General features: G+C 45.7%; 1 protein-coding gene across 2 annotated transcripts in view; it reads right to left on the reverse strand.

Annotated features, from left to right (window-relative positions):
* CCDC102A (coiled-coil domain containing 102A) overlaps window positions 1-24,590 on the reverse strand; it is a 272,741-nt gene extending 248,151 nt beyond the window's left edge. The window contains exon 1 of one of the 2 annotated variants that reach the window (XM_069217331.1): window positions 24,422-24,590. The gene's annotated coding sequence lies outside the window, so the exon portion shown is untranslated. Of the gene's footprint in view, window positions 1-6,639; window positions 6,905-24,421 lie in introns of those variants that run through there. The other variant, XM_069217330.1, reaches the window with a different exon arrangement.
* Between the last annotated feature and the right edge of the window lie 300 nt (window positions 24,591-24,890).

Here is a 24,890-nt window from a genome sequence, read left to right on the forward strand (position 1 = left end):
CCATGGAGCTTCAGTGAAGCATCCTTACCTAGAGGAAGAGACCACTGACCTTCCCCCCCCACCGTATCCTCCAGCCTCCCACCATGGGAGTGGCATGAAACCACTCACGAGTACCTGGCATGAGAGCATAGGGAATCTGTTTCTTTCTTTTGCATCATAATCATTCCTCTGCAACTGTCCCCATCACTGCACTGAGTGTCATGAACAGTTCCTAGGATTTCTCCTTGTCTAGCCTCCAGCCTCGAACGGACTGCAGATGGCCCTTAGAAGGCACCTTGGACATGAGCGTCAGCAAGGGCAGACCAGCCTTTTGAGGCCTCCTGCTTACCGACCAGGCTTCATCTACCTGACAAGCATCCCATCCTCTGACAACCCCAATGCAGCTTTCAGAGACTGAAAGAAAGATTCAGTGATCATGAGCTCCAAGTGCTGCCGGGTAGTAAACATTTTTAAATGAGCAGAGGTGACCTTCTTTAAACAAGGGGAAAGCAGTGAGCAAAGGAAAAAGCGGCCCCAGAGTAGAACATTGCTGTTGTATTCTGTGTGCAAACAAGCCAACAATCAAGAGGGAATGAGAGCAATTTCTCAGGCCCTTCGTGCACTCTCCGAGCAACAAACGAAAAATCAGAGTATGGCGTTTCACAAAGAAATGGGAAGTATTGTGGGTGGATCATATTGGCCATCATTCCCAATGGGCTCCAGAGTATGGATTGTCTTCAATCAAGGACATTCCAAAAATGCTACACAGAGTGGGCCTTCATACAGGCCCAGACATATTTTGTTTCAGAATCCTTTCTACATGACTCGTAGTTTTTCGGTCAGTTCATTATTCGGCTCAAAAAGACCATAAAAGCCAAGTACACACTGACTAACTCTTAGTTATAAAGTTGTAATAGACAGTTAATTATGTCCAACTCTTACATTTTTTTTTTTACAGCAAGACAGAATGCATGGGAGTCCACATGACTACTGTTACTTTTTTATTTTCACCTCAGATGGAAGTACTGTAAATAAACAAGTGATGCATGGTAAAACGCTGTCAAATTGTTCAATCATTTACAAAGTTCTTGTAGTTGGGGAAAAAAAAACATAAAGCTTGTTGACTTTAAATGACATTTAGTGACATCTTAATGAGGATTCCGATACAGACACATGAGATTGGCAATTAGCTACTATCGCAAACTAAGACTTGTTCGAGGAAGAACATTCTTACAAGATATCCAAGTGTTTTTTATAATACCAGTATGAGATAAGATGCTTTACTTGATCAGAGTCTGTAAGAACTCCAATAAGATCAACCCGAGCACGTGTTTTTATAGTCGGCGTTGGTTTTTCAAAAGAGAACCAACCATATGCAAAACAATCAGGACATGCCCAAAATGGCAGCCCAGCCCCAAATAACAGACTTCAACTGAAGATATATTCATGCATTGGACTTAGATGATTTCTTGCCAACAAAACATGGTGGTTTTTGTCATGCAGCCTAAGCAAGATCATTTATCTGCAGCAATGAATTATTTTAATAGGCAGATGATCTTTTAGACGTGTTTCTTCATCTTTACAATTTATTAACTCGGAAGTAAATAGAAAATATTTTAGAATTTTACAGAAGAACGTGGATTGTGTCGATACAAGTTTGAATGAATGAAACATGTCATGTTGTAGCTAAGGCTTATTAATGGAGAGAAGATTGCGGTTACTCGAAATGTCTACAGAAAATAAGGTACAAACGTCAAACAACACTGCTAAATTGTGTTATAATAGCTGTAATCCACAAATGCTTAGCGGTGCTGATATTTCTAATTATCATCTACGAAACTGTCAGATAACGATGCCAACAAGCCTGAAGCAGTAAACCGCAGTGTTCATGTAAACGTACGATTCACTGTTACATTGTAAACGGATTTTTATTGACTCTCAGTAACATTGAACTGAACTCGGAGGCCATATCCTCTGTTTTCACTCTGGAACCGATTAAGAGTTGAGGGTCTCTGCCGAAGCGTGAAAAACCCAGCTGGGCTTGCTTGAGTTCCTGTTTTAAGGGGTACGGATGCTCTTTTTCAGGAGTGAACAAGATCGACTTGCAAACGATCGGATCCCAGCCACCATGGCGCTTAAGAGCTAAAAACAATGCAATAGAATGCGGGACACCTATTAGTGGTTTCGACTGATCCATTTCAATCTACCACGTTTTTGCTCTCTATGTGTAACCCACGGCCTTAGCTCTATCAGTGATAGGGGCTGAAAAATCATAGGGCTTTCGTTTGTAACCCCCGATTAAAACTGCTCGCGGAGATAAAAGTAACAAGTCACGCAGGGAGACGTCTGTTCTACTCCAACAGGGCATTACCGTGGTCGAGGGCCTCCTTGGACTGACTAGCTCAAGAGAGGCAACGGCAGTCAAGAGGGCGAGTGTCTCCTAGGTGCACGCCCCTAGTGGGGGCCGCATCTCCTAGCAACGGAGGCAATTTGGGGGGAATCGCTGCATGACAATGGTCGTTTCCAGGAGAGAAGTGACCCGAAATATGGTCCTCAGAGCGGGCCTAGCTGAAGCTCCTGACACATTTTCCTATGGGCCGTCAGGTCCAACTAAACACTCGGAAGGGCTGAGCACCTGGGCCCGATGTCAACACCACACCCTGGAATCTAGCAAGAGAACTCCAAGCAGGACGGCAATCAGGGCACTCTGAAAAGGCCACCAAATGTCCGGATGGAGAGCAGCTTGGAGCGCTTATAGCAAAGACCGTTCTGGGCGCCAGCCCCTGCTTGGGTACTCCGCTTTCTGGACGGAAATAGCATTCTAGCTTAGGGACTCTTCACAAACCAATCCTCTGCAGTCACTCAGTGAAAGAGTGGGAGAGTTTCCCCTTTCACTGTCCACTCACGACATCATCCTCCTGGCCTGCTGCAAGCATATCTTCCAGTTTAGGGAAGCCACAACGCAGAAGTTCGTCTCTCCGGGATGGGGGGGGAGAGAGATGTTAGGAGTCAAACTAATTAGAGACTGCCTGTCTAGAGAGTATATGTGGTGTGGTTCCTGACTGCGGCTGGGCGGGACTTATTTCTCCTAAAAGGCTCCCTCGCGCATTATTCCTTGAAAGAAAGTTCAAAGTCTGCACCCCGAGCGTAGGCCAAATTAAAGGCGTTTGGCACACCGAGTTACTGTACATGGACTCGCCTGGGGGAGGGGTAATTAGGCATTGAGTTCCTGGACTACAGATAAACTCCAGGGGTAGGCACAGTTGGAGTGTACGGAACAGCTTTGCACATGGGGCCCACTGTGCTACATACACAGACAGCGAAGCCAAATTACCCAGCCCGCTTTCACACTAGTTTCTTTACCAGAAAACTGGCCCATATTTGACACACGAAGTCGAGGAGGCAGGCATGCAGAGATTACAGTAAATCGTTGCACTATTCATTAAGCAGCAGGGTGAGGGAAGCCCCTTCACACATCTTACAAAACACAGGCCATGAATGGAGATGAAGTGAAATTAAACGAAATATACCTTTATTGCATAATGAATAAAAATCATTCCAATCATCAATGTACATAAAAGCGTTAATGTTTAAAATAAAAAATCCCAAAACGACCTACTGGGGTTTCTAATTCACAGAGTTAAAACACTGATACCAAGATAAGTTATTGGAAACCCACTTAAACAGGCATTTGCAATGCAACGGGTCTCGCATTTCTCCAAGTTAGAGCTATTAGCAGTTGTAAACTCCCAACCAGATTTTCTTGCCTCATTAAATGGAAAAAAAAAAAAAAAAAAAAAAAAAAAAAAAAAAAAAAAAGAAGAGCGTGCTTGCGCTGCTACAGTTCACTTGTAGTGAAACCTGTCGGCAAAAGTGCAATTATCTACGTAACCGGCAAAAGTGAAATTAACTATGGAACAAGGTCGATGTCATGCAAAGCGCTCAACATCTGCCAAGCGTGACTGCGCTGCGAAAAAAGAAAAAGTAGTCCACAAATCGGACGGAAAACAGTGAGCCTCGTATGTTTTCAGTACTTGGTCGCTGCGCTAGAGGAGGGCTAACCTCCCAAAAAGGCATGACATATGCATGCCTTCCACTAATGAAAGCAAGCAGATTTAAAAAGGCAAGCCCACAAACCAATGAAAGACACTGACGTGACATGGATGGGGCTCCGAGCCCTTTTCTAACTACTACAGCGTCTCTCAAGCGCATGCTAGCGCAGGCTGGACCCTAAAACAGTTGTGTGTTTCATCACGGGGGTGATAACATGAACTCTCCCCTCCAACTCCATGGTGTCCTTAAGGTTCTGCATCTATGCTGAGCGTAAAAGTAGCACTAAAAGTTGTTTAGTCATGCGTTGATTAGCTCTAACAGCTTTCACAGCTATCGGTGCATGCTTTAAATGTGTTCCGCTTTTAATATGAATTTTGAAACGCATGCTGTGTGCTGTGGTGTCAGCCCTTTGAGACAAAGTAGGGTAGCTTGTCGGCACAATCTATTGCCACTAGAGAAGAACATGTTTTTGAGGCACAGTTTCCGCCAGGGTAACAGTGCAGGACATATGCATAGAAGGTGTAAGAAGTCTTCCTGATGGTAGGCACATAGCCTGCATTTCCTGTTGTGTGAGGGTTTGAGCCATTTTGGAACTGCGTCCAGTGAGGGGAGTAGACCAAACCTGGTGTGTGGCACCTTTGTCTTTAGAGATTTATTTAGTATTTCTCCTAGGTATGGCTGTGCTGTTGGCACCTTGTACGTGTTGATCATCATCCACGATTCGGATTGTAGCCTGAACTTGTCTTTGTTCTTGCTCCACAACAGCTGCTTGATTTGCTTATTAGTTGCTTAAATAATTTATGCGGTAAGGTCTTTTGTCACAGCTCTTCTGCCTGTAGTTGCTTGATTGCCAAGGCAATTTTGTCAGACCATGAATTTGAGTCATCTGGCCTGTTCAGGCCCGTTTCCTCCCAGATAAGTGCTTTTAGTGTATTTTTGGGCGCCTGTCTTTGTAGCGAGGAATATTTGAGGACAGCTCCTTTCTGTACCAGGGCCTCGTCTTGTAGCCAAAATTCAAATCTGACTGTGCTGATGAAGAACTATGTGGCAGGCGGAAAATAAAGTGGAAACATTTACTCTGGGCAATATTCAACAAATCATTAAACTTGCCAGGATAGATTTCCAGACCATATGTCAGGGAGGGCAGAAACTTTGCCTTGATCACCGTGAGGAGTGGGCTCCACGTTGGACTTTGGAGATTTGTAGATAGATTGTGGACAGCTGCAAGCTGCAATGCCACTCTGGCTTTCAAGGTGTTTAGATGCAAGTGGTGAGACTACCACTCCTGCAACCAGACCCCCAGATATTTATAGCTACTACTTTTGACCACTAACTGGTTTCCACAGAGCCACTGCCTTTTCTAAATTACACGCTTGCCGAAGATGACTGCCTTGGTTTTTACCAGGTTTAACAGCAGGATGTTGGTCTTGCAACACTGATCTAGGGTATTTAGCAATTTTTGGAGTCCTGTGCCTGAAAGATTTAGCAGGACGATGTTGTCTGGGTATAGTAGCGCTGTTAGGAGTTGGTGGCCTATTTGGGGGTATGGTAGCTGGAAGAGTTCAAATGTGTGCACAGATCTATCAGATATAAATTGAATAACATTGGGGCTAGTACGTAGCCTTGCTCAACACCTCTTTCTATCGGGATTTTAGCAGACACTCTTCCATTGCTGCCAACTTTTACCCTAGCCCAGTTGTCCGAATATAACAGGTTTGGTGGAATGTTGAGATCTGCTAACTTCTTCCACAGTCTATGATGTTCCACAGAGTCGAAAGTTGTAGGTAGGTCCACAAGGCCATTTTCTTTTTTGTATATTTTTCTGCCAAAATTGCTACTGCTATCAGATTGTCAGAGGTGCTCCACGAAGGACTAAAGCCAGTTTGGTTCATAAGAATAAGATTTACTTCGGTTGGTCCCCAGTCTTTCAATTCCGCTAACAGGCAGTCTGTGAATATTTTTGCATCAGTGTGGAGAAGAGCGATCAAACGAAGTGAGGTGGAGCGATAGGAGCACCGTGGCTGATTGATCTTAGATTGGAGTGACTGCTCCTACAGGCACAGGGGTGAGAGTGAACTCCCTACCCGCAGAGCTGACAGTACCACAACACCCTGGTCTCTCCCATGGAGGGGAAATCCCTCGGACAGCGCGCTGTGCCCGGGAGGGTCAGCAGTTTCTTCATACCGATCACTGACAGAAACCCGCGGCCCACTTCTTGTCGGCGCCAACAGGCACCAAACTCGGGGAGCAACAGGTGCCTCTTAAGCAGAGGCCACATGTGCTGAGACTCCTGCGGTACAGTTTGTGCCAAGGCGCTCACGCTCAAACTGCAGTTTCAGACTCTGGGCAGTCTCCCCCACACTCCACATAATACACCTCCCGTTTTGCAGGGCTTTCATATGTGCCCCCGGTACCGGATCTATCTCAAGCGAAGTCACCTGTGCCAACCACAGCGCACACAGAAACCCCGGTGCAACACTCGCATCCCCCAGCCCGCTAGTGAACCCTCACCTCGCCCGCATGCAACACCCCGTTCACCCCCCCGGGGGGGGGGTCGTCCTCTGGCCTGCAGTCCCCTGCGGGATCGGCCTCAGCAAGGAAACTTACTTCTGAGTCCCTGCTTCGAGCTCCCCCGGCTGCCGTGTATTCCGGTCTCACACACAATGTGGACGTCCAGCTGTCTGGTGACACTTGGGGTGGGAGAGAGGGGGGGAGACTGTAGGGGGGCCTCCATAACTCCTCCTCTCCCATCCCCTTTCCTTCCTCGGGGACCCCGCTCAGCTGCTGCCGCTCATGAGGAAAGTTGTGTCTGGAGAGGCCTGGAACAAGGCCAGACACCCCCTCCCTTTACTACAGGAAAACAATACTCGCCTTTCAGTCATAAAAACCTTTATTTCGTTGAATGTGGACACAGGAGGCCCACGCCCTCCTGTACAGAGCGCACATTGGACGACCCACAGCCCCCTCCGCACATAAGACGGGCGGGCCGGGGCGGCCCGTCACTACCGCATTCCCGAGGTTACCATGGCCGAAGGAAATCCAGGACCCGCCCTCCCCTCCAAAGACCCTCCCTCACGCTAACCACAGCATACCAGTATCCGCCAGGGGGAGGCAGGGGAGAGGACTGCCTTAAAGAAACAAAAGCCATGGCCCCTCTCTCAAGCCGTGACCCGGGTGTTCAAAGTTTTCCTGCAGCTCCTCGCTGCCTCCTCAGTGCAATCAGACACCCTGACAGACACCAAACCAGCAGACCTCATGCAATCCTATGCCTGTGCCCTACAGCAGGGCCCAGTTTTACACGTCCATGGGCACGTTTATGCGGTGAGGTTGTATATCAGTGAACCCCTGCAACCCGTCCGCTCAAGTTTATTATTAACGACGACCAATCAGCGTCACCACTGCTTGTGGCATCACTGTACAGGGAAAATCTTACTGACATTACTCTCTGCCCCGGAGATGCAAAGCAAAGGTAGCGTCCTGCCAGACCACTCAGAACAGACCTACCCCCCAGCACCACCTCAATAAATCACAGAGACTTAGTGCAATTTATGTGTAATCCTAGAGTTAACAATACGGCCTTGTTCCCGCCACTGTAAAACGTTAATATGAATACGTACACACACAGAATCGAAGTGACCCTGCCCCCTTGAGTTTCATGCCAATGCTCCTGCCCGCACAAGGTCTGTCAGGGCTCCAAAGTCACATATGCGGGGCCCTAGTCAAGTACCACATTCTTCAGAGCATCTACTCTGGCCTGACAACTCCTGCGGTGTCCACAACATCCACAGTACCAGGGCAGAATCAGGCACAGCGGTGAGCTCGCTTGAGGCTGTGCAAGCAACTACCCTGATGGGTAACCCGTGGGACACTGCTTTCATAAGCTGAGGGAAAGGGTTCAAGCGGGCAATCGGTATTTTACTAAACGGCACATTCGTCTTTACGAGTTCTCATTAGTCTCATGGATTGCACTTCAGGCCATGTGTGAACCTGTTTGCAGCGACACAGCACGGCGCGGAGACTGCTGGCGGCTCTTCACGGTCAAACCATCAGTGTCTTTGTTAGCGGGCGAAGAATTGCAGGCAGCACCTCCGCTTGTCCCAACTTACGGACGGGTACAAGCAGGCCTTGGAGAAGCAGCCCAGCAGGCATTGATCACCCGTTTTCAGACACTGAGGCATCCGGGCTGTCGGAGGTCTGGTTGTTGCAGGTTGCCCAGCATGGCCAGGGAGCAGCAGAACAAGTCCCTCCTGGCACGCTGCAAGGGTGCCTGACAGCACTGCTGCACAGGACTATCAATGCTTCATTCAGTTCTTCACATGAACATCGCAGTGAGACCAGGTGACCCCCTACAGTTGGGGTCAGCAGTGGTTACACGCACAGTGGAAGTTGGCTCTTCTCGGTGTCCCACATGCCAGGAATACAGGGGGGCTGCTCCTCCTGCAGGTCCGGGCACTCTCTTTTTCCCTCTGTGAGCAGGCAGGTTTCTAGGCACTACACAGAACCACAGCTTCTCCAGCAAGTTGTGTAGACTTCAGGTGATGTCCCCCTCACCCACTGGAGACCAGCTTCCTCGCAGACACCAGGCTTCGATCACAGAAACTTTTCGAGTACTCAGCGAAGCATGCCCTCCTTTGGTAAAGAAGAATTTGCAACTCAAACCACTTGGGATGTTTTGAGTGTCACATTTAGAACGATTATCCAGAGAGGGGGTGTTGATCCGTTGCCTGAAGGCCAGGAACTGATTTGGGGTGGTTCATTTTCAAACTTCATTTTCTGGCTGCAGTGTGCTGGCACAAACTTTGTGCAAGGTAGCAACTGTTACAGCAGGTGGTGATGGTGCTGGCCCCCGGCAGAAATATTGAAAAATTAGACATAATTGAGTGTGAAGATTCAGCACCTGGCTGTAATCAGCCTCTCTGTAGCATCTATGGGTAAAGACAAAAGAGCTACCCCTACCTAGTCACTTCCTTCCCATTAACAGAATCTGATGATTCTGCCCCACTTCACGTCCATCAACCAAATGGCAATGTTCAAAAGGAATAATAGGCAATCCTCTGCTAAAGAGCCCTCACTGAAATTCAAGTGATATGTAGCCCTGTCTCTATTCCCCCAAAACTTAGTTTCTGAGAGCCTTCCCATCAGCTGCAGGAATGCACGAAATACACTTCTGCCGGTTGGGAAAGCTGTATTCCATCTTGAGGTACGTTATACAAGGGGCCATCCACAGTGGATCCTGGAACCCAATGGTCCCATCACACACACACACACACACACACACACACACACACACACACACACACACACACACACACACACACACACACACACACACACACACACACACACACACACACACACACACACACACACACACACACACACACACACACACACCCACACACACCTAAGGGCTGGGTGTTGCATCTAAGTAGACGTGACAACAGTAGGCCTCACTCCTCCTGAACTAAGAAAAAAAGATCTGTTTGGCAATATAAATCACAAAAACTGGTACGCTGCCGTAACCACTTCATCACAACCACCCAGGGCCTGGACAGCTGTCCTATGCAAATAAAGGCGGCATAATTTGTACGTCCCTCCAGGACAGTTTCACGTCTGCATGTAAATCATGGATAGATAAGCGAACACATTACAATTAATTGATGCTTTCTTTGGAAGAATAGGAGACAGGTACCACTGCAAGCTCCCTACATTGCCAAGTACCTCCTCTTTAGGGTTTGACTTGCATGATGTATTTGACGAGAACCATCATATAACGGGTTAAATGCACGGAGATGAAAGTCACACTAAATAAACCTTGTGACTATTCCCAGGGTCATTTTGCTTTGTAGTCATTGCACCTTGAATTCTGAGACTCAGTAAGCTTTGATTTCTCTTTGACCTTCTCCAAGAAATGTATCATTGCGTCAAATTCATTTTCACTACTAAGGAATAAACCTGAACTAATCTGAAAATGACGATTGGTAAAGCTGCCTTTTTGACAGTTTATTCCATCGTTTCCCTGTCTCTACTGAGAAGCTGCTTTCCCCTAATTGTGTTTTGTGCTCTGTAGGATTTATCAGCAGTTCTACTGGATCTAATTTGGGTGGTCACCACGTCGCATGGTCCTAGTGTAAGCAAATGCTTTCTTGAAAGAAAGGTTCAGCAATGCACATCCTTTGGAAGATGAGGTAGACAGCGTGTCATATGGTTGAGCCTTGTACACTCAACGCCTTGCTGCCATTTGCGGCATCAGACATTTTGTTGTTAGATGGTCTAAGATTCAGTAATTCCAAGGGTACTTGTCAGAGCACTGAGGATCCAGGTTCTGCAGGTAGCTCAGAGCCATGATTCCAGGGTACTCTGTGCACGGTACACAGGACATTGATCCGGATCCAAGATGCAGAAAGATGTCAGTAGAGGGTTTTCAAAACATAGTCCTGATGTGCTTATTTTTTCAACTTAACTGCTTCCTCGGTATCTGATTTTACACTTTCGACAGTCTATCCATTTTTGGAGACCCGTGTATACTATGGCAGTGGTTCCCAACCTTTTGATTTCTGTGGACCCCCACTTTAACATTAATGGATCCCAGGGACCCCCACTGAATTATCATTGGAATCCGGGGACCCCCACCTGAGTCATTACTGGAAGCGGGGGACCTAATTTGTCAATATTTGTTAATATTTTTTAATTTTCTAAGCTCTCACAGACCCCTGAGAAGGCTTCGCGGACCCCCAAGGGTCCCCGGACCACAGGTTGGGAACCACTGTACTATGGCACTGTACTACAAAGATCTGTATCCCATCAGAATTGTGCTTTTATAATTCTATATATAAAGCTCCAGCTCTCAGCATGCATAAGATAGATCACAGTCACTGTATGTTTTCCTTAGTTTGATACTATTGTCCAAACTCTCCCACTCACAAGAATGGATTATAATGACTCACTATGGGGAGAACTAGAGTTGAGAGAAGGGCAAAATCATCGTTGAAGCCTAGTGACAGTGTGGCGGGGTAAAAATAATGCATATGTGGTTAACTATTCAAAATATGTTGTATTTAAAAGGTATGAACTGTAACAGTAGGTAAAAATCAAACTGTAGGGATTTGATAGTAACAACCAATAGGGTTACGCCATGCAGGCTGCGTCACTTTCAGAGTATATCTCTTGCCCACTAATTGCCAGATTTAGGAACTGTTCTCATTAACCTTTCCCATATCTACATGAATTCTTTCCGATCAATCCATCAAGAAGACAATGGCAAGGTCCACAAGCATCCCCTCACCCACACACTATTCCGTGGCACTAGTTTTCCTAGATGCTGCATCAGGTTTGTGCTGGATGCTGCACTTGTGCTCCTTGTGCTTGAAACCAAACTTGTGACATCCAAGCCACACCATTCCAACTTGCTGCAATTAGACATGTGCCCTCAAACAAGGCAACCGAGATACAAGGCCACAACAGTGCTAGACAAGCACCCTATCAGAAATCTGCCTTTTCTGAGTGGTCACCCAGGGTTTTTTCACCTTTTGCTGGACTCTATCTTTACTGGCTTTAGAACTCTGTGCTCTTTATTCCTGCAAACCAGAAATAAAGTGCCTCCGTTTCCTCTTTTAACAAGGTGAAATTGCCATAATCCTGCTGATACATTTATTTTGACCGGAGAGGAGCTTTTAAGGATTGGACCTGCCCCTTCTTGTACCCAGGACAAAGAAGTGGACTCCAACGTTCATAAGGTGACTACATAATCAGCCTACAAGGATACAAGTGGCTTTTCCTTTAAGTACTCAGCTGACCAGTGGCAACTGGAACAAGACCCGACCGTGCTGTTGGCCTCTGCCTAACACACTAAGACTGTCTCAGTGCCTCCCCTGATGTTCTCAGGCTTTATAAATCTACTCCTGTGGTGAACTGGGGCTTATAAGACTGAGCCAGAAAGTAAAATATTTGACGTAAACAAACTTGGTTGGTATATCCAACTTGCACTCCATTGTGGTCAGCCTCAAACTGCACCTAGGTCTCAGTCTACTGTGACACCTATCATTGGTTCCTTATGCTTTTTGGAATTATTTCTACTTAAAACTTTAAGAAATCATCATCTGGTGCTCCTTAGTGGATTTTTGTCGTAGTTTATTAAATGTAACTATTTTTCTAATTCAATTTGGGATTTTTATTATTTTGCATTTCGAGTTATTAGTGTTCGGTACTGCATAAATACTTCACACATTTCCTTAAGTTAAGGCTGCCTGCTCTGTGCCGTAGCTATCGGGGGCTGAGCTCAGGTTATGTTAATGACTGAGTGGTCAACCTGACAGAGGATGTGATTATTTCTTGAGGTGAGTAGTCATTCACCCCAAATAATAATCTAATTTCCTATACACTCCATAAATAACTGACAATAATATTCTGTGTGTGGTGGAAGCATGCAATTCTTCTATCAACTCTGTACCCTTTTTGGAGTATAAACATCAGTATCATATAAAAGCAAGACTATTGGCTTTGTCAATAATCCTTTGTCTTTCCATCACTCATTTTCTACCTTTCGTTCATCAGCTTGTAGGGACTTTGCTTCCTCTTTACCTGTTTGTACCTGTTGCATTAATAGTGCCTTTCGCTTCTCACTTTTTAAGCACCAAATTTTTAGGTTGAGCATGTATGCGCTTTGACCTGTTATAAGTATTGTGGGATTTTAACCGTGCCTACCTCACGACCATCACTTTAACTCGTCGAGGGCTTGGTTTTCAAAACTTACTCAATGTCATTGGTAATTGCTTTACGTTTGTCCTGCCTTAAGGCTGTTTTTGTCACGCCTTGCAGACTGCCACTGTTAAATGGATCATTGCATGATTGCAGATATACTTCAGAGTGGGAGAACAATTTATTTTGTCTCTCCCCTTTGTGCTGCATGGTGGCCATGGTGTTCACAGCGTGAACAGGCACAACAGCCTGAACTCGATTGGCGGCATTAGAGCGCTGATCGTATTGTTCAGTTCCCTAATCAGAGTCATTTCTTGTATCTGTCCCCTTGAAACACTTGAAATTGGTGAATGCTTTACTAAAACAGAAATCCTCAAAGAAAAAGCAGCTTTCCCGGCGCAGCAGGAGAGCCGATCCTACATTATTCACTGCACTCGGGAAACTCGTCCCATAATGCTTTACAAGCATTCTTTCGCAAAACATTTTTGCTTAATAACTCAGCCTCTGGTGGCCCTTGGACAATGGGACTACCACCAAAATGTTCATAACAACATGCCCTGTCTACATCATCTTTGGGTCCCCACACTAATATAGTGGGGACCCCAAAATAACCCTTCCCACCATTACGTGTCTGTTTAACCTTTCTCATGGCTGGAACCTTTGTTTTACAGCTGAGAGTAGTTTGTGTTTTAAGGGTATTTTTTGAAATATCATTGCTACAGGCCTGTTAGCCCTGAATATGTGTAATGTAGTATGCCCTCTAGGTGCTAAATATATGGTTGCACTGCATTACTTTCTGACATTTTTTGTGTGGTTATGCCCTAACTATACAGCTACATGACCATGTTTCTTACAAATGCTATTTTCATTGTGAGGTCCTCTAGGGGCTGTTCTAAGCATTACAGTCATTTCAGCATATTAAAATATTATTTGCATGGAAACTTGCCCCATAATGCTTTGCAGGGCATTACTTTTACAAAACATTTTTGCTCATAACTCAGCCTGTGATGGTCCTAGGACAATGAGTCAAATAATCGACCATGATGTGCTCTTTCTGTCTACACCTTCTCGGGGTCCCCACACTATTTTAGTGGGGACTACAAAATAATAACCCCTACCACCATCCATTATCTTTTTAAGCTTTCTCATGGTTGGATCTTTCGTTTTGCAGTTGGGAGAAGTTAAGTTTTATGGTTCTTGTTTGTAATATCATTGTAATAGTTCTGCCAGGGTTGAAAATGTGTAATATACTGGTACGAAAACTTGCCCTATAATGCTTTGCAGGGCATGACTTACAAAACATTTTTGCTCATAACTCAGCCTGTGGTGGTCCTTGGACTATGGGACCACTGCCAAAATGTTCATAATAACTTGCTCAGTCTACATCATATCTGGGTCCCCACAGTAGGTTAGAGGGGGCCACAAAATATTAACCCCTCCCACCATTCACTATCTTTTAAGCTTTCTCCTGGCTACAGCTTTTGTTTTACAGCTGGGAGAAGTTTTGTTTTAAAGGCCTTGTGTGTAATATCATTGCAGTAGGCCTGTTAGTCCTAAAATGTCCTCTGGGGGCTAAGTATATGGTTACACAGCCTTACTTTCCCTGTATTTATTCATGGAGTTATCCCCTCTTGGGGATTACAATATGGTTACATGACCATGTTTCTTACAAATTATACTTTTGTTATGGTGCCCGCTAGGGGCTGTTTTGAGCATTACAGTCTAACGCCAAAAGTGTATTTTCTAAAAAGGTTTATATGATAATAGTATATGTTTTAATAATCTCTCTTTATTACAATTATGACCATAATTCAGACCAATTTAACTTCCTTATTACACTATGTCTGTTGGGACACTCTTGATATGTTTGGGTGACCTTTCTAGTTTATTTCTCTCTGTACTCCTCCATGGCTTTCTTGTCTCTTTTTTTAAGGGAATTGTACTAGCCAGCGAGCAACTCCGATGGTGGGGTGGTGAAAGTGGTATTCTATTGGAATTAGCATGGTAGATTTAAATTAGGATGCTAAATGGCAACATTTTCATTTTTTGCTGCAGATAGAGGAAGAAGGTAAATGGAAGTGCTTTAGTTATATGCAGGGCCGCAGGAATTATATGGCAGGAAAAGCCGAAATTATGAGACAGGGTTGACCAATTTATGTGGCAAGAAAAGTCCAGTTATGATTTTACAATCCCAAGAGCTCTAACTCAAGCAAAGGCGGGACCTATTGCATTGCAAATGCTTGCCATTTTAGGTTTAGTACTATATGAAAGTGCTTAACCAACATGCATGTGTTTTCAACTGTCTCCCATGTGTACTGCTCTTCCACCTCTACCAGGCTCTGCTTTGCTCTCGCTCATGTGCGTATCCCCAGGCCCTCTGTTGTGCTCACTCTCATGTGCTTCTCCCCGTGTTGCTTTCTCGCTTGTGTGCTCCTCTCAACAGCTCTACACTCCTTTCTGTATCCCACGTGCTCCTATTTCCCCACATGCTCCATGTTCTTCTGTCTAGCCTGTGTTGCTGCCCCTGCCCTCCATATTGCTTTCCCCATCCGCATCCTCTGCCCTTCGTGTTCCTTCAAAGCCCCTGAACTCCATTCCTCCATTTTGCTTCTGCCTTCCCAAGTTGTTTCGCCCCGTATTGTTTCCCCTTTGAGCGTCTCTAGAATAATTGTAAAAAAATATTTTGCGCTAAGTCTTAACATTTTTTTTTTATTTACCGGTCCAACTCGATTCAGTATATAAAACTGAAAGAAAGCACCCACATCATTTTGTAGGTGTGCACCTGTGTCGGCAAAATGAACAGGTGGGCGTGTCATAGCGCTTGATTTTTTTTACTCTTTAACCATGCTGCACACAATCTGGGGTGTTGTGCATCATCTATAAAAACCATTAGTAAAGTCACTAGATCCCAAAGGTGAGACCTATTAGCTTTGCCACTGCTTCTTGCCTTTGGCGGCAACCTATGTACTCACGAGGAAGGAGCACCGCAAGTGATAGCAAAGGGAGAGGTTTCTGTGACCAGAATGAACTTATTTTGAAACCTGTTGATTAAGGATAGTTATATTTCATTATAGATGATTATTCTGAAGGGCTGGTTACACGCCAGAAAACACTAAATTACATTTTTTTCTTCAAACCGTAACATGCTCCGATTACTGCTGCGGACTCTAGTGTTTAATGGCACCGTCGCCATTTGTTTTAATTCCAGTAATCCTTGAAGTAAACCATAAATACAATGTGTTAAATGCTGCTGGGTCTCAAGAAGTGTTGCTGGCAAGAAGCACATTAAAATGCACCACGTACCAGATTTCCCCACAAGTCATGGAGGGCGCCCCAACCCAAGATTAAATGTAACCAACAGATGTTTTATCACTGTTACTTGTCCAAACTCTTTTAAAGTCGTTTACATTTAAGATCCCAAAAACCTCAAAAGTGAACTCCTTATCGAGTATGTTTCCTAAACCTAGCTCTTCCTAGTGACTGCCACAGCGTGCTTTCAAAGCAACATTTGCCTTAGATGCTCGAAAACACTTTGGGAGAGGACTAGGGTGGTCCCAGGAGTGGGTTTTTACCCGGGCCTCGGGAACTGTTCTAACAAGCCAGCTGCGGAGAGGGGGAGTCAGCAGGGATGGAAATACCACCACCACATTCATCAACCATCCACCACGGCACCGCAGGTATCCGGTGACACCGCTGCGACAGATGACAATCCCCGCACAGAATGGAGGCAAGACTCAAAGGAAGTGGAATAGCAGAAAGAACCAGAAAATAACTTGCCTTCCCGGGAAAAGTAAATATAGCTGTGCCTGCAGGTATAATGTGCACATCAGTTTGGGCGCTATTTTTAAAACAACAACACATAACAGCGCTGTTCTATTCCTGAGAAACGCCAGTAATGATGCCGTGCAACTCTGGTGATCATTCTAAATTAGTAAAGGGACTGGTTTTTGCATTATTCTGTATTTTTCAAAGTAACTTAAATGATGTAGTTTGGCACCTCTGGGATATGTTTCATGTTCTACTCTGTAACCACCATACTCTTGCCCCCCCGCCGAGGATTTTGTACATAGATGGCAACGGAGCAAAATGTCCAGTTAAAATATGTTTCCATTTTGTTTCATAGCGCTTCACAAAAATGTTTTAGCCATCGCCAGCTTTAAATGTGAGGCTAGCATGATTATTTGTTATTAGGACAATAAAGATCTATGGAAAGAAAAAAGCGTGAGGCGAGCATAGATTTTAAAAATTAAATTAAAAACATCAACAATGGACCCTGGGTGGGAGCAGGAACGCCAGGCATAGCAAGTATGTGGCGAGCGAGAGGCATCTTAACGGTTCACATAAACACACATCGGTCCCTTCAATGCTGCTAGAAGTCCTATGATAGAACTTCGAGGAGCACAGAAGGGGGAGACATTCCTGAGTGACAACAGAGAAATCAGTCCCCGCAGCCAGATGTCCCATGGGACCTCCAGCTGCTGGGTGCAAGATGGGGAGATACAAGACAACAGAGGCCTAGTTTATAATTCTTACATTCCCAGTTCTATATTGCTTCTTGAGGTCCTCTTGACTTGATAACCGACCAAACAAATGTCACCATAACTAGAAAAAATGTTATCTGTTCTGCATTTTTAATCTGCATGCGCGTCAAACGGGAAAATGCACATTGAAAACTAGACTCCATAATAGTGGTATATGCAATGATTTCGTATACAAATTTGCAGTCTTATTTGCTGAGTTTTGTAAATTTCATAGATTACAGAAATTACGTTAAGTATGCAAAATACATAAATATGATATAATTCGGCGAGATATGGGTTTTGAAACGACTACTGAATTCACAATATAATAATGAACCAATCCCCTAGAACACACCATCATAGCTATTTATGGTTCTCAATTGTACCATGGCACTGTCTAAATTCACATCGCATGCTCTTCAGACATGTCCTCTAACCAAAACTCTGCCTGCAAAAATATCTGGAAATTGCTATGGTTAGTGGGTACTGAGGACAGGTACTCCACTGCTAGTGGTCTTTGGGAAAGACCTCCAGGTGACCCAGTGGGCACTGGACGACTGGAAAGGTCTTCACCGATACTCAGTACAGCTGCTTGCAGTACATAATGGGCACCAATTGTCTTATCAATGACCTGACAATATTCCTAAAGATAATTAACTATTACTTTCTTAGACACGTCAACTCTGAACATATGTAATCAGGGTCTAAAACAGCTCCTAACACAATATCTAGAGCTTTGGCTGCTCTTCCTTGCATCTGCTTGGCCCCGCCATCCTGCTTCTTGGTGGTCCTGGAGCTGGGATTGCGCCTAAGGGTAATGTTAAGTTACTTTTTGTCTCCTGCTCACAGTCACTGTCCCCGGCCCATGTTTCTTCCTATTACCCATCCACCATGTCTTGTGACTGCAGTCTCTCTCCTCGTGGCTCCCGTAGTCTCTCTTGCCTATTGCCTCCATCGCCTCATGTGGTCCCTGGTCTTCTCCGTCAAAGGTCCCACAGCCATAGCTGCCCTGACCCTGATGGCCTAGCCCATCCAATCAATTACACTGCAGCGCCTCCCAGTCCTCTTACACCCTATAGCCCTCTGTCTCCTCAGGCCCTGCTGCACAACTACAAATCAGCTGTGGTGGGAGGTAGGGTGAACAAAACAAATAAATAACTGGGGAAAAAAAAAAAAAAAACCCTGACCTCATCCGTGTCGCCGCTCTTCAGATCTCTGCTGTTCCGCAGGCTCCCAGCCTGCCCTGCAGCCAATCCTTACGCTGCTCTCATACTGCTGGTAGCATGAGAGCAGCATCAGGATTGGCCTGAGCACCCTGGCTTTGCGCTCCCAGGCAGACTGAGAGCCTGGGCCTGCAGTCTCCAACCCAGCAACACAGTGCCTGGTTAGAGAGAGCTCAGTGCATGTGTGTGTTTGGCCGTCCCGAGGTGGCCGGCTAAACACACATGCTCACTCTCTCCATCCGTCATCCCCCATGGCCATGCTCCTTTAAAAATAAAACGATACTAAACATTGTTTATTATCGTTTTACTTTTAAAGGTTTTGCAGCTGCTGGTACTGGCAAGGGGGGCAACGCTCCCGTGCCGTAGCGGAGGAGCCGGTGCTGCTACAAATTATTCCTTTGTCCCATGTTCTCAATACTCTTCTAAACGTATGCCCTGGTTTTGCTGCCTTCTGGAGCCCCCACTAACCAAGTCTCTGCTTGTGCCCAACCCCAGATACTGCTGGTACTCCACTTCCCCCAGGGTATGGAGGATCCCCACTCTCTGACTCCCAGTTTTTTTTTGGCAGCTTTATATAGTGCGAGCTTAACCGGAAGGTATTGGATCGCTTTACATGGGCACCAGTTACATTACACAAGGTCACATTCATTTTTTAGGCACATGGGGAAAATTACAGGATGAACACTTGGCAGGGAGGGAAATTCTGGACAGTTTTTTCAAATTCAGGACAAACGGTCAAAATTCAGAACAAACGATCAATTTTACGAACACATCAAAGTAGGTCAAGCAATAATATAAAAGTAAGTGAATAGGTGACACAAGTAAAAGTCAAAATAGATTTAATTGCTTTCACTTGAGCAATACTGTGCAAACATTCACTTTTAACTGGACTAATATAAAGATTAAAAGAACTAGCAAACATGCACACTAAGCATAATTTGCCAGCTGACATAAGGGGCTGTTGTAACACAAAACTGCCCCTTTACCATGAATGATAGTTCTTGAAGCAGTGCTATGTTGATGAAAGTGGACTTCCAGCTCATAGGCAGTAGTATTGCTACTATGAGAGGCAGCCAGGGAGTCATGTTGGGTAAGCCTTTACATAAAATTTGAGGGTGATAGTGCATGTGTGTGTCTATTTCTTTGCGATTGTTTCTTACAAAACCAGCGTAGGATGTCATATAATCTCCCCTCATTGCTATTTGCTCTACCTCTGCAAACATCACCCTAGACTAAGTCTTGGGTGGTAGCTTCAAGGTTTTGTTCAAGCACTAGCAAAGCCAGCAGGTTTGACATTGATACGTAAGTGCTGATAAAAGCAATAAACAACCTGCTGCAATTCAAAACAGGATTACTTTCTGTAGCAGTGCATTGATGAGCTAAAGAATGAATGTTCAATGACAGTGTATATATTCGAGTTGTAAAATAGTCCCTCATGCATTCCAAAGGAAGCAGCTGGATACACAGTCAATAAAAAGGAGCGACTAAATTACCCACTGCCTCATGTACCTCAACCAAAGGCATAAGGCACCAGCCCACTTAGCACAAGGCACTATTATGGAACAGTCCACAGCCACCTTCATCACATTCAACTACCACCTTAAGCACAGTGCACCACCACCCTCAGAACAGTGCACCAAACCTTCTGGCAAAGTTCACCACTACCACACTGTGTAGTGTACCCCGCAATGTCATAGGGCACCATCACACACTGCACAATTCACTACTACAACCAAAGAGTGCACCATCGCCCTCAGCACAGAGAACTTCAACCTTCGGTACACTACACCATCACTATCAGAACTGTGAACCACTATCTGTGGCGCTGTGCACCACACATCCAAGCCACTGTAAACCATATGACATTGCAAACACTTCCTTCTACACTGCCTAGTTAGCCCCAGCTTTGATGCACGGTTCGGGTAATACATTTGAAAAGCACTATTGCGCCATCCTTCCGTATATCCATCCATACACCCACCAAATTCATCCACTGACACGTATTCATTCATCCATCCATCCATTCATTCATGCACCAAACAAGATCCATCAGCCACTTACCAAGATCCATCCTTCCACCCTGATCTATCCATCATCCAAGCAGCACCCATCCATCCATCAATTCTTACATCTATCCAACTTTGCACCCACCAAGAGCCATACTGATAGTCATTCATCCATCCACCCACCCAAGCTCCTATCCCGTCCACCCATCCATAAATCCATCCATCCGTCCATTTATCCACACAGGCACCCATGTCCATTCATCTCTCTAGCCATCTATTCATCAAGATCCATACATCCAATGATCCACTCATCCTTCTGACAAATGCAACCACCTATTCAGCCATCCTCCTATTTAAAACTTCTCAATTCATGCCCATTCTCCATCCATGAATCCATCCACCTACTCAACCTCCTACCTCTCTGTTTATCCATCCATTGATCAATCTGTACACCCACCTACTTTAAACAGTCATAGCTGAAACATCATGAAGCTCAAGTTAAATAAAAGCCTGCTACATAAGTACAAATCGTAGTGCCATGTGAGAGGAAAAAATAAAATAAATAGCAAAACCAGAGTAATAAAAGCCAGAAACAAAAGCAGTACAAGCAACAGCCTAGGGGGTTTAAAATGTCCCACAACACTCATGCATTCCAAAGGAAGCAGCTGGATACACAGTCAATAAAAAGGAGCGACTAAATTACCCACTGCCTCATGTACCTCAACCAAAGGCATAAGGCACCAGCCCACTTAGCACAAGGCACTATTATGGAACAGTCCACAGCCACCTTCATCACATTCAACTACCACCTTAAGCACAGTGCACCACCACCCTCAGAACAGTGCACCAAACCTTCTGGCAAAGTTCACCACTACCACACTGTGTAGTGTACCCCGCAATGTCATAGGGCACCATCACACACTGCACAATTCACTACTACAACCAAAGAGTGCACCATCGCCCTCAGCACAGAGAACTTCAACCTTCGGTACACTACACCATCACTATCAGAACTGTGAACCACTATCTGTGGCGCTGTGCACCACACATCCAAGCCACTGTAAACCATATGACATTGCAAACACTTCCTTCTACACTGCCTAGTTAGCCCCAGCTTTGATGCACGGTTCGGGTAATACATTTGAAAAGCACTATTGCGCCATCCTTCCGTATATCCATCCATACACCCACCAAATTCATCCACTGACACGTATTCATTCATCCATCCATCCATTCATTCATGCACCAAACAAGATCCATCAGCCACTTACCAAGATCCATCCTTCCACCCTGATCTATCCATCATCCAAGCAGCACCCATCCATCCATCAATTCTTACATCTATCCAACTTTGCACCCACCAAGAGCCATACTGATAGTCATTCATCCATCCACCCACCCAAGCACCTATCCCGTCCACCCATCCATAAATCCATCCATCCGTCCATTTATCCACACAGGCACCCATGTCCATTCATCTCTCTAGCCATCTATTCATCAAGATCCATACATCCAATGATCCACTCATCCTTCTGACAAATGCAACCACCTATTCAGCCATCCTCCTATTTAAAACTTCTCAATTCATGCCCATTCTCCATCCATGAATCCATCCACCTACTCAACCTCCTACCTCTCTGTTTATCCATCCATTGATCAATCTGTACACCCACCTACTTTAAACAGTCATAGCTGAAACATCATGAAGCTCAAGTTAAATAAAAGCCTGCTACATAAGTACAAATCGTAGTGCCATGTGAGAGGAAAAAATAAAATAAATAGCAAAACCAGAGTAATAAAAGCCAGAAACAAAAGCAGTACAAGCAACAGCCTAGGGGGTTTAAAATGTCCCACAACACTCATGCATTCCAAAGGAAGCAGCTGGATACACAGTCAATAAAAAGGAGCGACTAAATTACCCACTGCCTCATGTACCTCAACCAAAGGCATAAGGCACCAGCCCACTTAGCACAAGGCACTATTATGGAACAGTCCACAGCCACCTTCATCACATTCAACTACCACCTTAAGCACAGTGCACCACCACCCTCAGAACAGTGCACCAAACCTTCTGGCAAAGTTCACCACTACCACACTGTGTAGTGTACCCCGCAATGTCATAGGGCACCATCACACACTGCACAATTCACTACTACAACCAAAGAGTGCACCATCGCCCTCAGCACAGAGAACTTCAACCTTCGGTACACTACACCATCACTATCAGAACTGTGAACCACTATCTGTGGCGCTGTGCACCACACATCCAAGCCACTGTAAACCATATGACATTGCAAACACTTCCTTCTACACTGCCTAGTTAGCCCCAGCTTTGATGCACGGTTCGGGTAATACATTTGAAAAGCACTATTGCGCCATCCTTCCGTATATCCATCCATACACCCACCAAATTCATCCACTGACACGTATTCATTCATCCATCCATCCATTCATTCACCAAACAAGATCCATCAGCCACTTACCAAGATCCATCCTTCCACCCTGATCTATCCATCATCCAAGCAGCACCCATCCATCCATCAATTCTTACATCTATCCAACTTTGCACCCACCAAGAGCCATACTGATAGTCATTCATCCATCCACCCACCCAAGCACCTATCCCGTCCACCCATCCATAAATCCATCCATCCGTCCATTTATCCACACAGGCACCCATGTCCATTCATCTCTCTAGCCATCTATTCATCAAGATCCATACATCCAATGATCCACTCATCCTTCTGACAAATGCAACCACCTATTCAGCCATCCTCCTATTTAAAACTTCTCAATTCATGCCCATTCTCCATCCATGAATCCATCCACCTACTCAACCTCCTACCTCTCTGTTTATCCATCCATTGATCAATCTGTACACCCACCTACTTTAAACAGTCATAGCTGAAACATCATGAAGCTCAAGTTAAATAAAAGCCTGCTACATAAGTACAAATCGTAGTGCCATGTGAGAGGAAAAAATAAAATAAATAGCAAAACCAGAGTAATAAAAGCCAGAAACAAAAGCAGTACAAGCAACAGCCTAGGGGGTTTAAAATGTCCCACAACACTATCGTGTCCTTTCAAAAATATGCCTGTTCCATTCAGTATTCAATAACCTTTGAGGCTGCACTGAAAAACAGTTCTGATACCCGTATCATTTAGCGTTCCAGCAGAACAGTATGCCAGAAGGCTGTAAAAAATAAACAGTGTTGAAATTACGGACAAATTATGTCCCTAAAAGATCAATAGAGGACATCAGGTTGAAAGTGCGGAGAGTCCGTGTAATCTACGAATAGGTGGTCACCCGAGGAGATTACGTGATTGGCCCAGATTTACAGGATGTGGAACCGACTCCGGACTGGAGCACAATCCTGGTTCCCCAGTCGGCATCTCCGGCCATAACAAAACATCCTCTCAGGTTCTGAGTGTGCCCCCGTACCCAAGCTTCGGCGGTGCCCCCGCCCCCCTCCCCCCCTTCCCCAGGCGGTCTGCTGTCAGACTGAGCCTATGCCACCACGTCGCCCTGGCTCTGCCACCCTGGTGCGTCTCACCTTGGAATTTGCTGCCCCGGCCCGGCTTCCCGTCTCCTCCAGGCGCCCCTTTCCTTCTACCTCCCCAACCCCACGGGCACTGCTGCCTCCTTTCCAAGAACTCTGCAGCTCTCTCTCCCACCGTCATCCACATCTATACCCCGTCCGCCCGCCCCTAGGTTCCGCTGCCCGGTTCATACCCCGTCTCCACGGCCCCCGAGCCCTGGTGCCCCGAGGCTGCGTTCTGCAGCGTGCGGAGTTCAGCAGCCTAACGTCGCCTCAGATGCTCCCAAACTTTCACAGAACAACTTAGAGAAACGCCAGTTCCAGCTATCCCAAACCTGCCCTCACAAGCAAAGAAAGCCATCCTGGGCAGGAAGTCAGGCCTCCTCTTCCTGTCCAGGACTTACCTGCGAGGGGATCCCCGAGGGTGACCGGGAGCAAACAGCGAGCTCGTGGGGCTGCGGGGAGCGCCGAGGGGAGCTCCACCCAGAGGCAGAGCACAGGACTTCCCACTCGGAGGGGTGGGCCGAGGGGTGTGGCGGCCCAACAGCATATCCCATTCACAGACCGTGCTCGCCACAACGGGACGGGGTAAACATGCGTCCCGAGGAGTTGTAACAAAATAACCACTGCACGTGCACAGACCTCAATCGACTCGCCCAACGCTGATCTCAGGTGGCTCTTCGGATATCAACGACGAACGGCTCCTCCACTCCATTTCTCCTCGCATTCCGGTGCCCGTGGTCCTATATTTGTAGTGGGGAAAGTGAAACCACACAAACTAATGGAAAGTAAAATATAGACTAGCAAAACCGATAGGTGTGTTTTTTGCACAGTGCATAAAAACAGAGGCACAAAAAAAAATGGAATTACGAC

The sequence above is a fragment of the Pleurodeles waltl genome, chromosome 12 (genome assembly GCF_031143425.1).
Source record: "Pleurodeles waltl isolate 20211129_DDA chromosome 12, aPleWal1.hap1.20221129, whole genome shotgun sequence".
Classification (NCBI taxonomy): Eukaryota; Metazoa; Chordata; class Amphibia; order Caudata; family Salamandridae; genus Pleurodeles; species Pleurodeles waltl.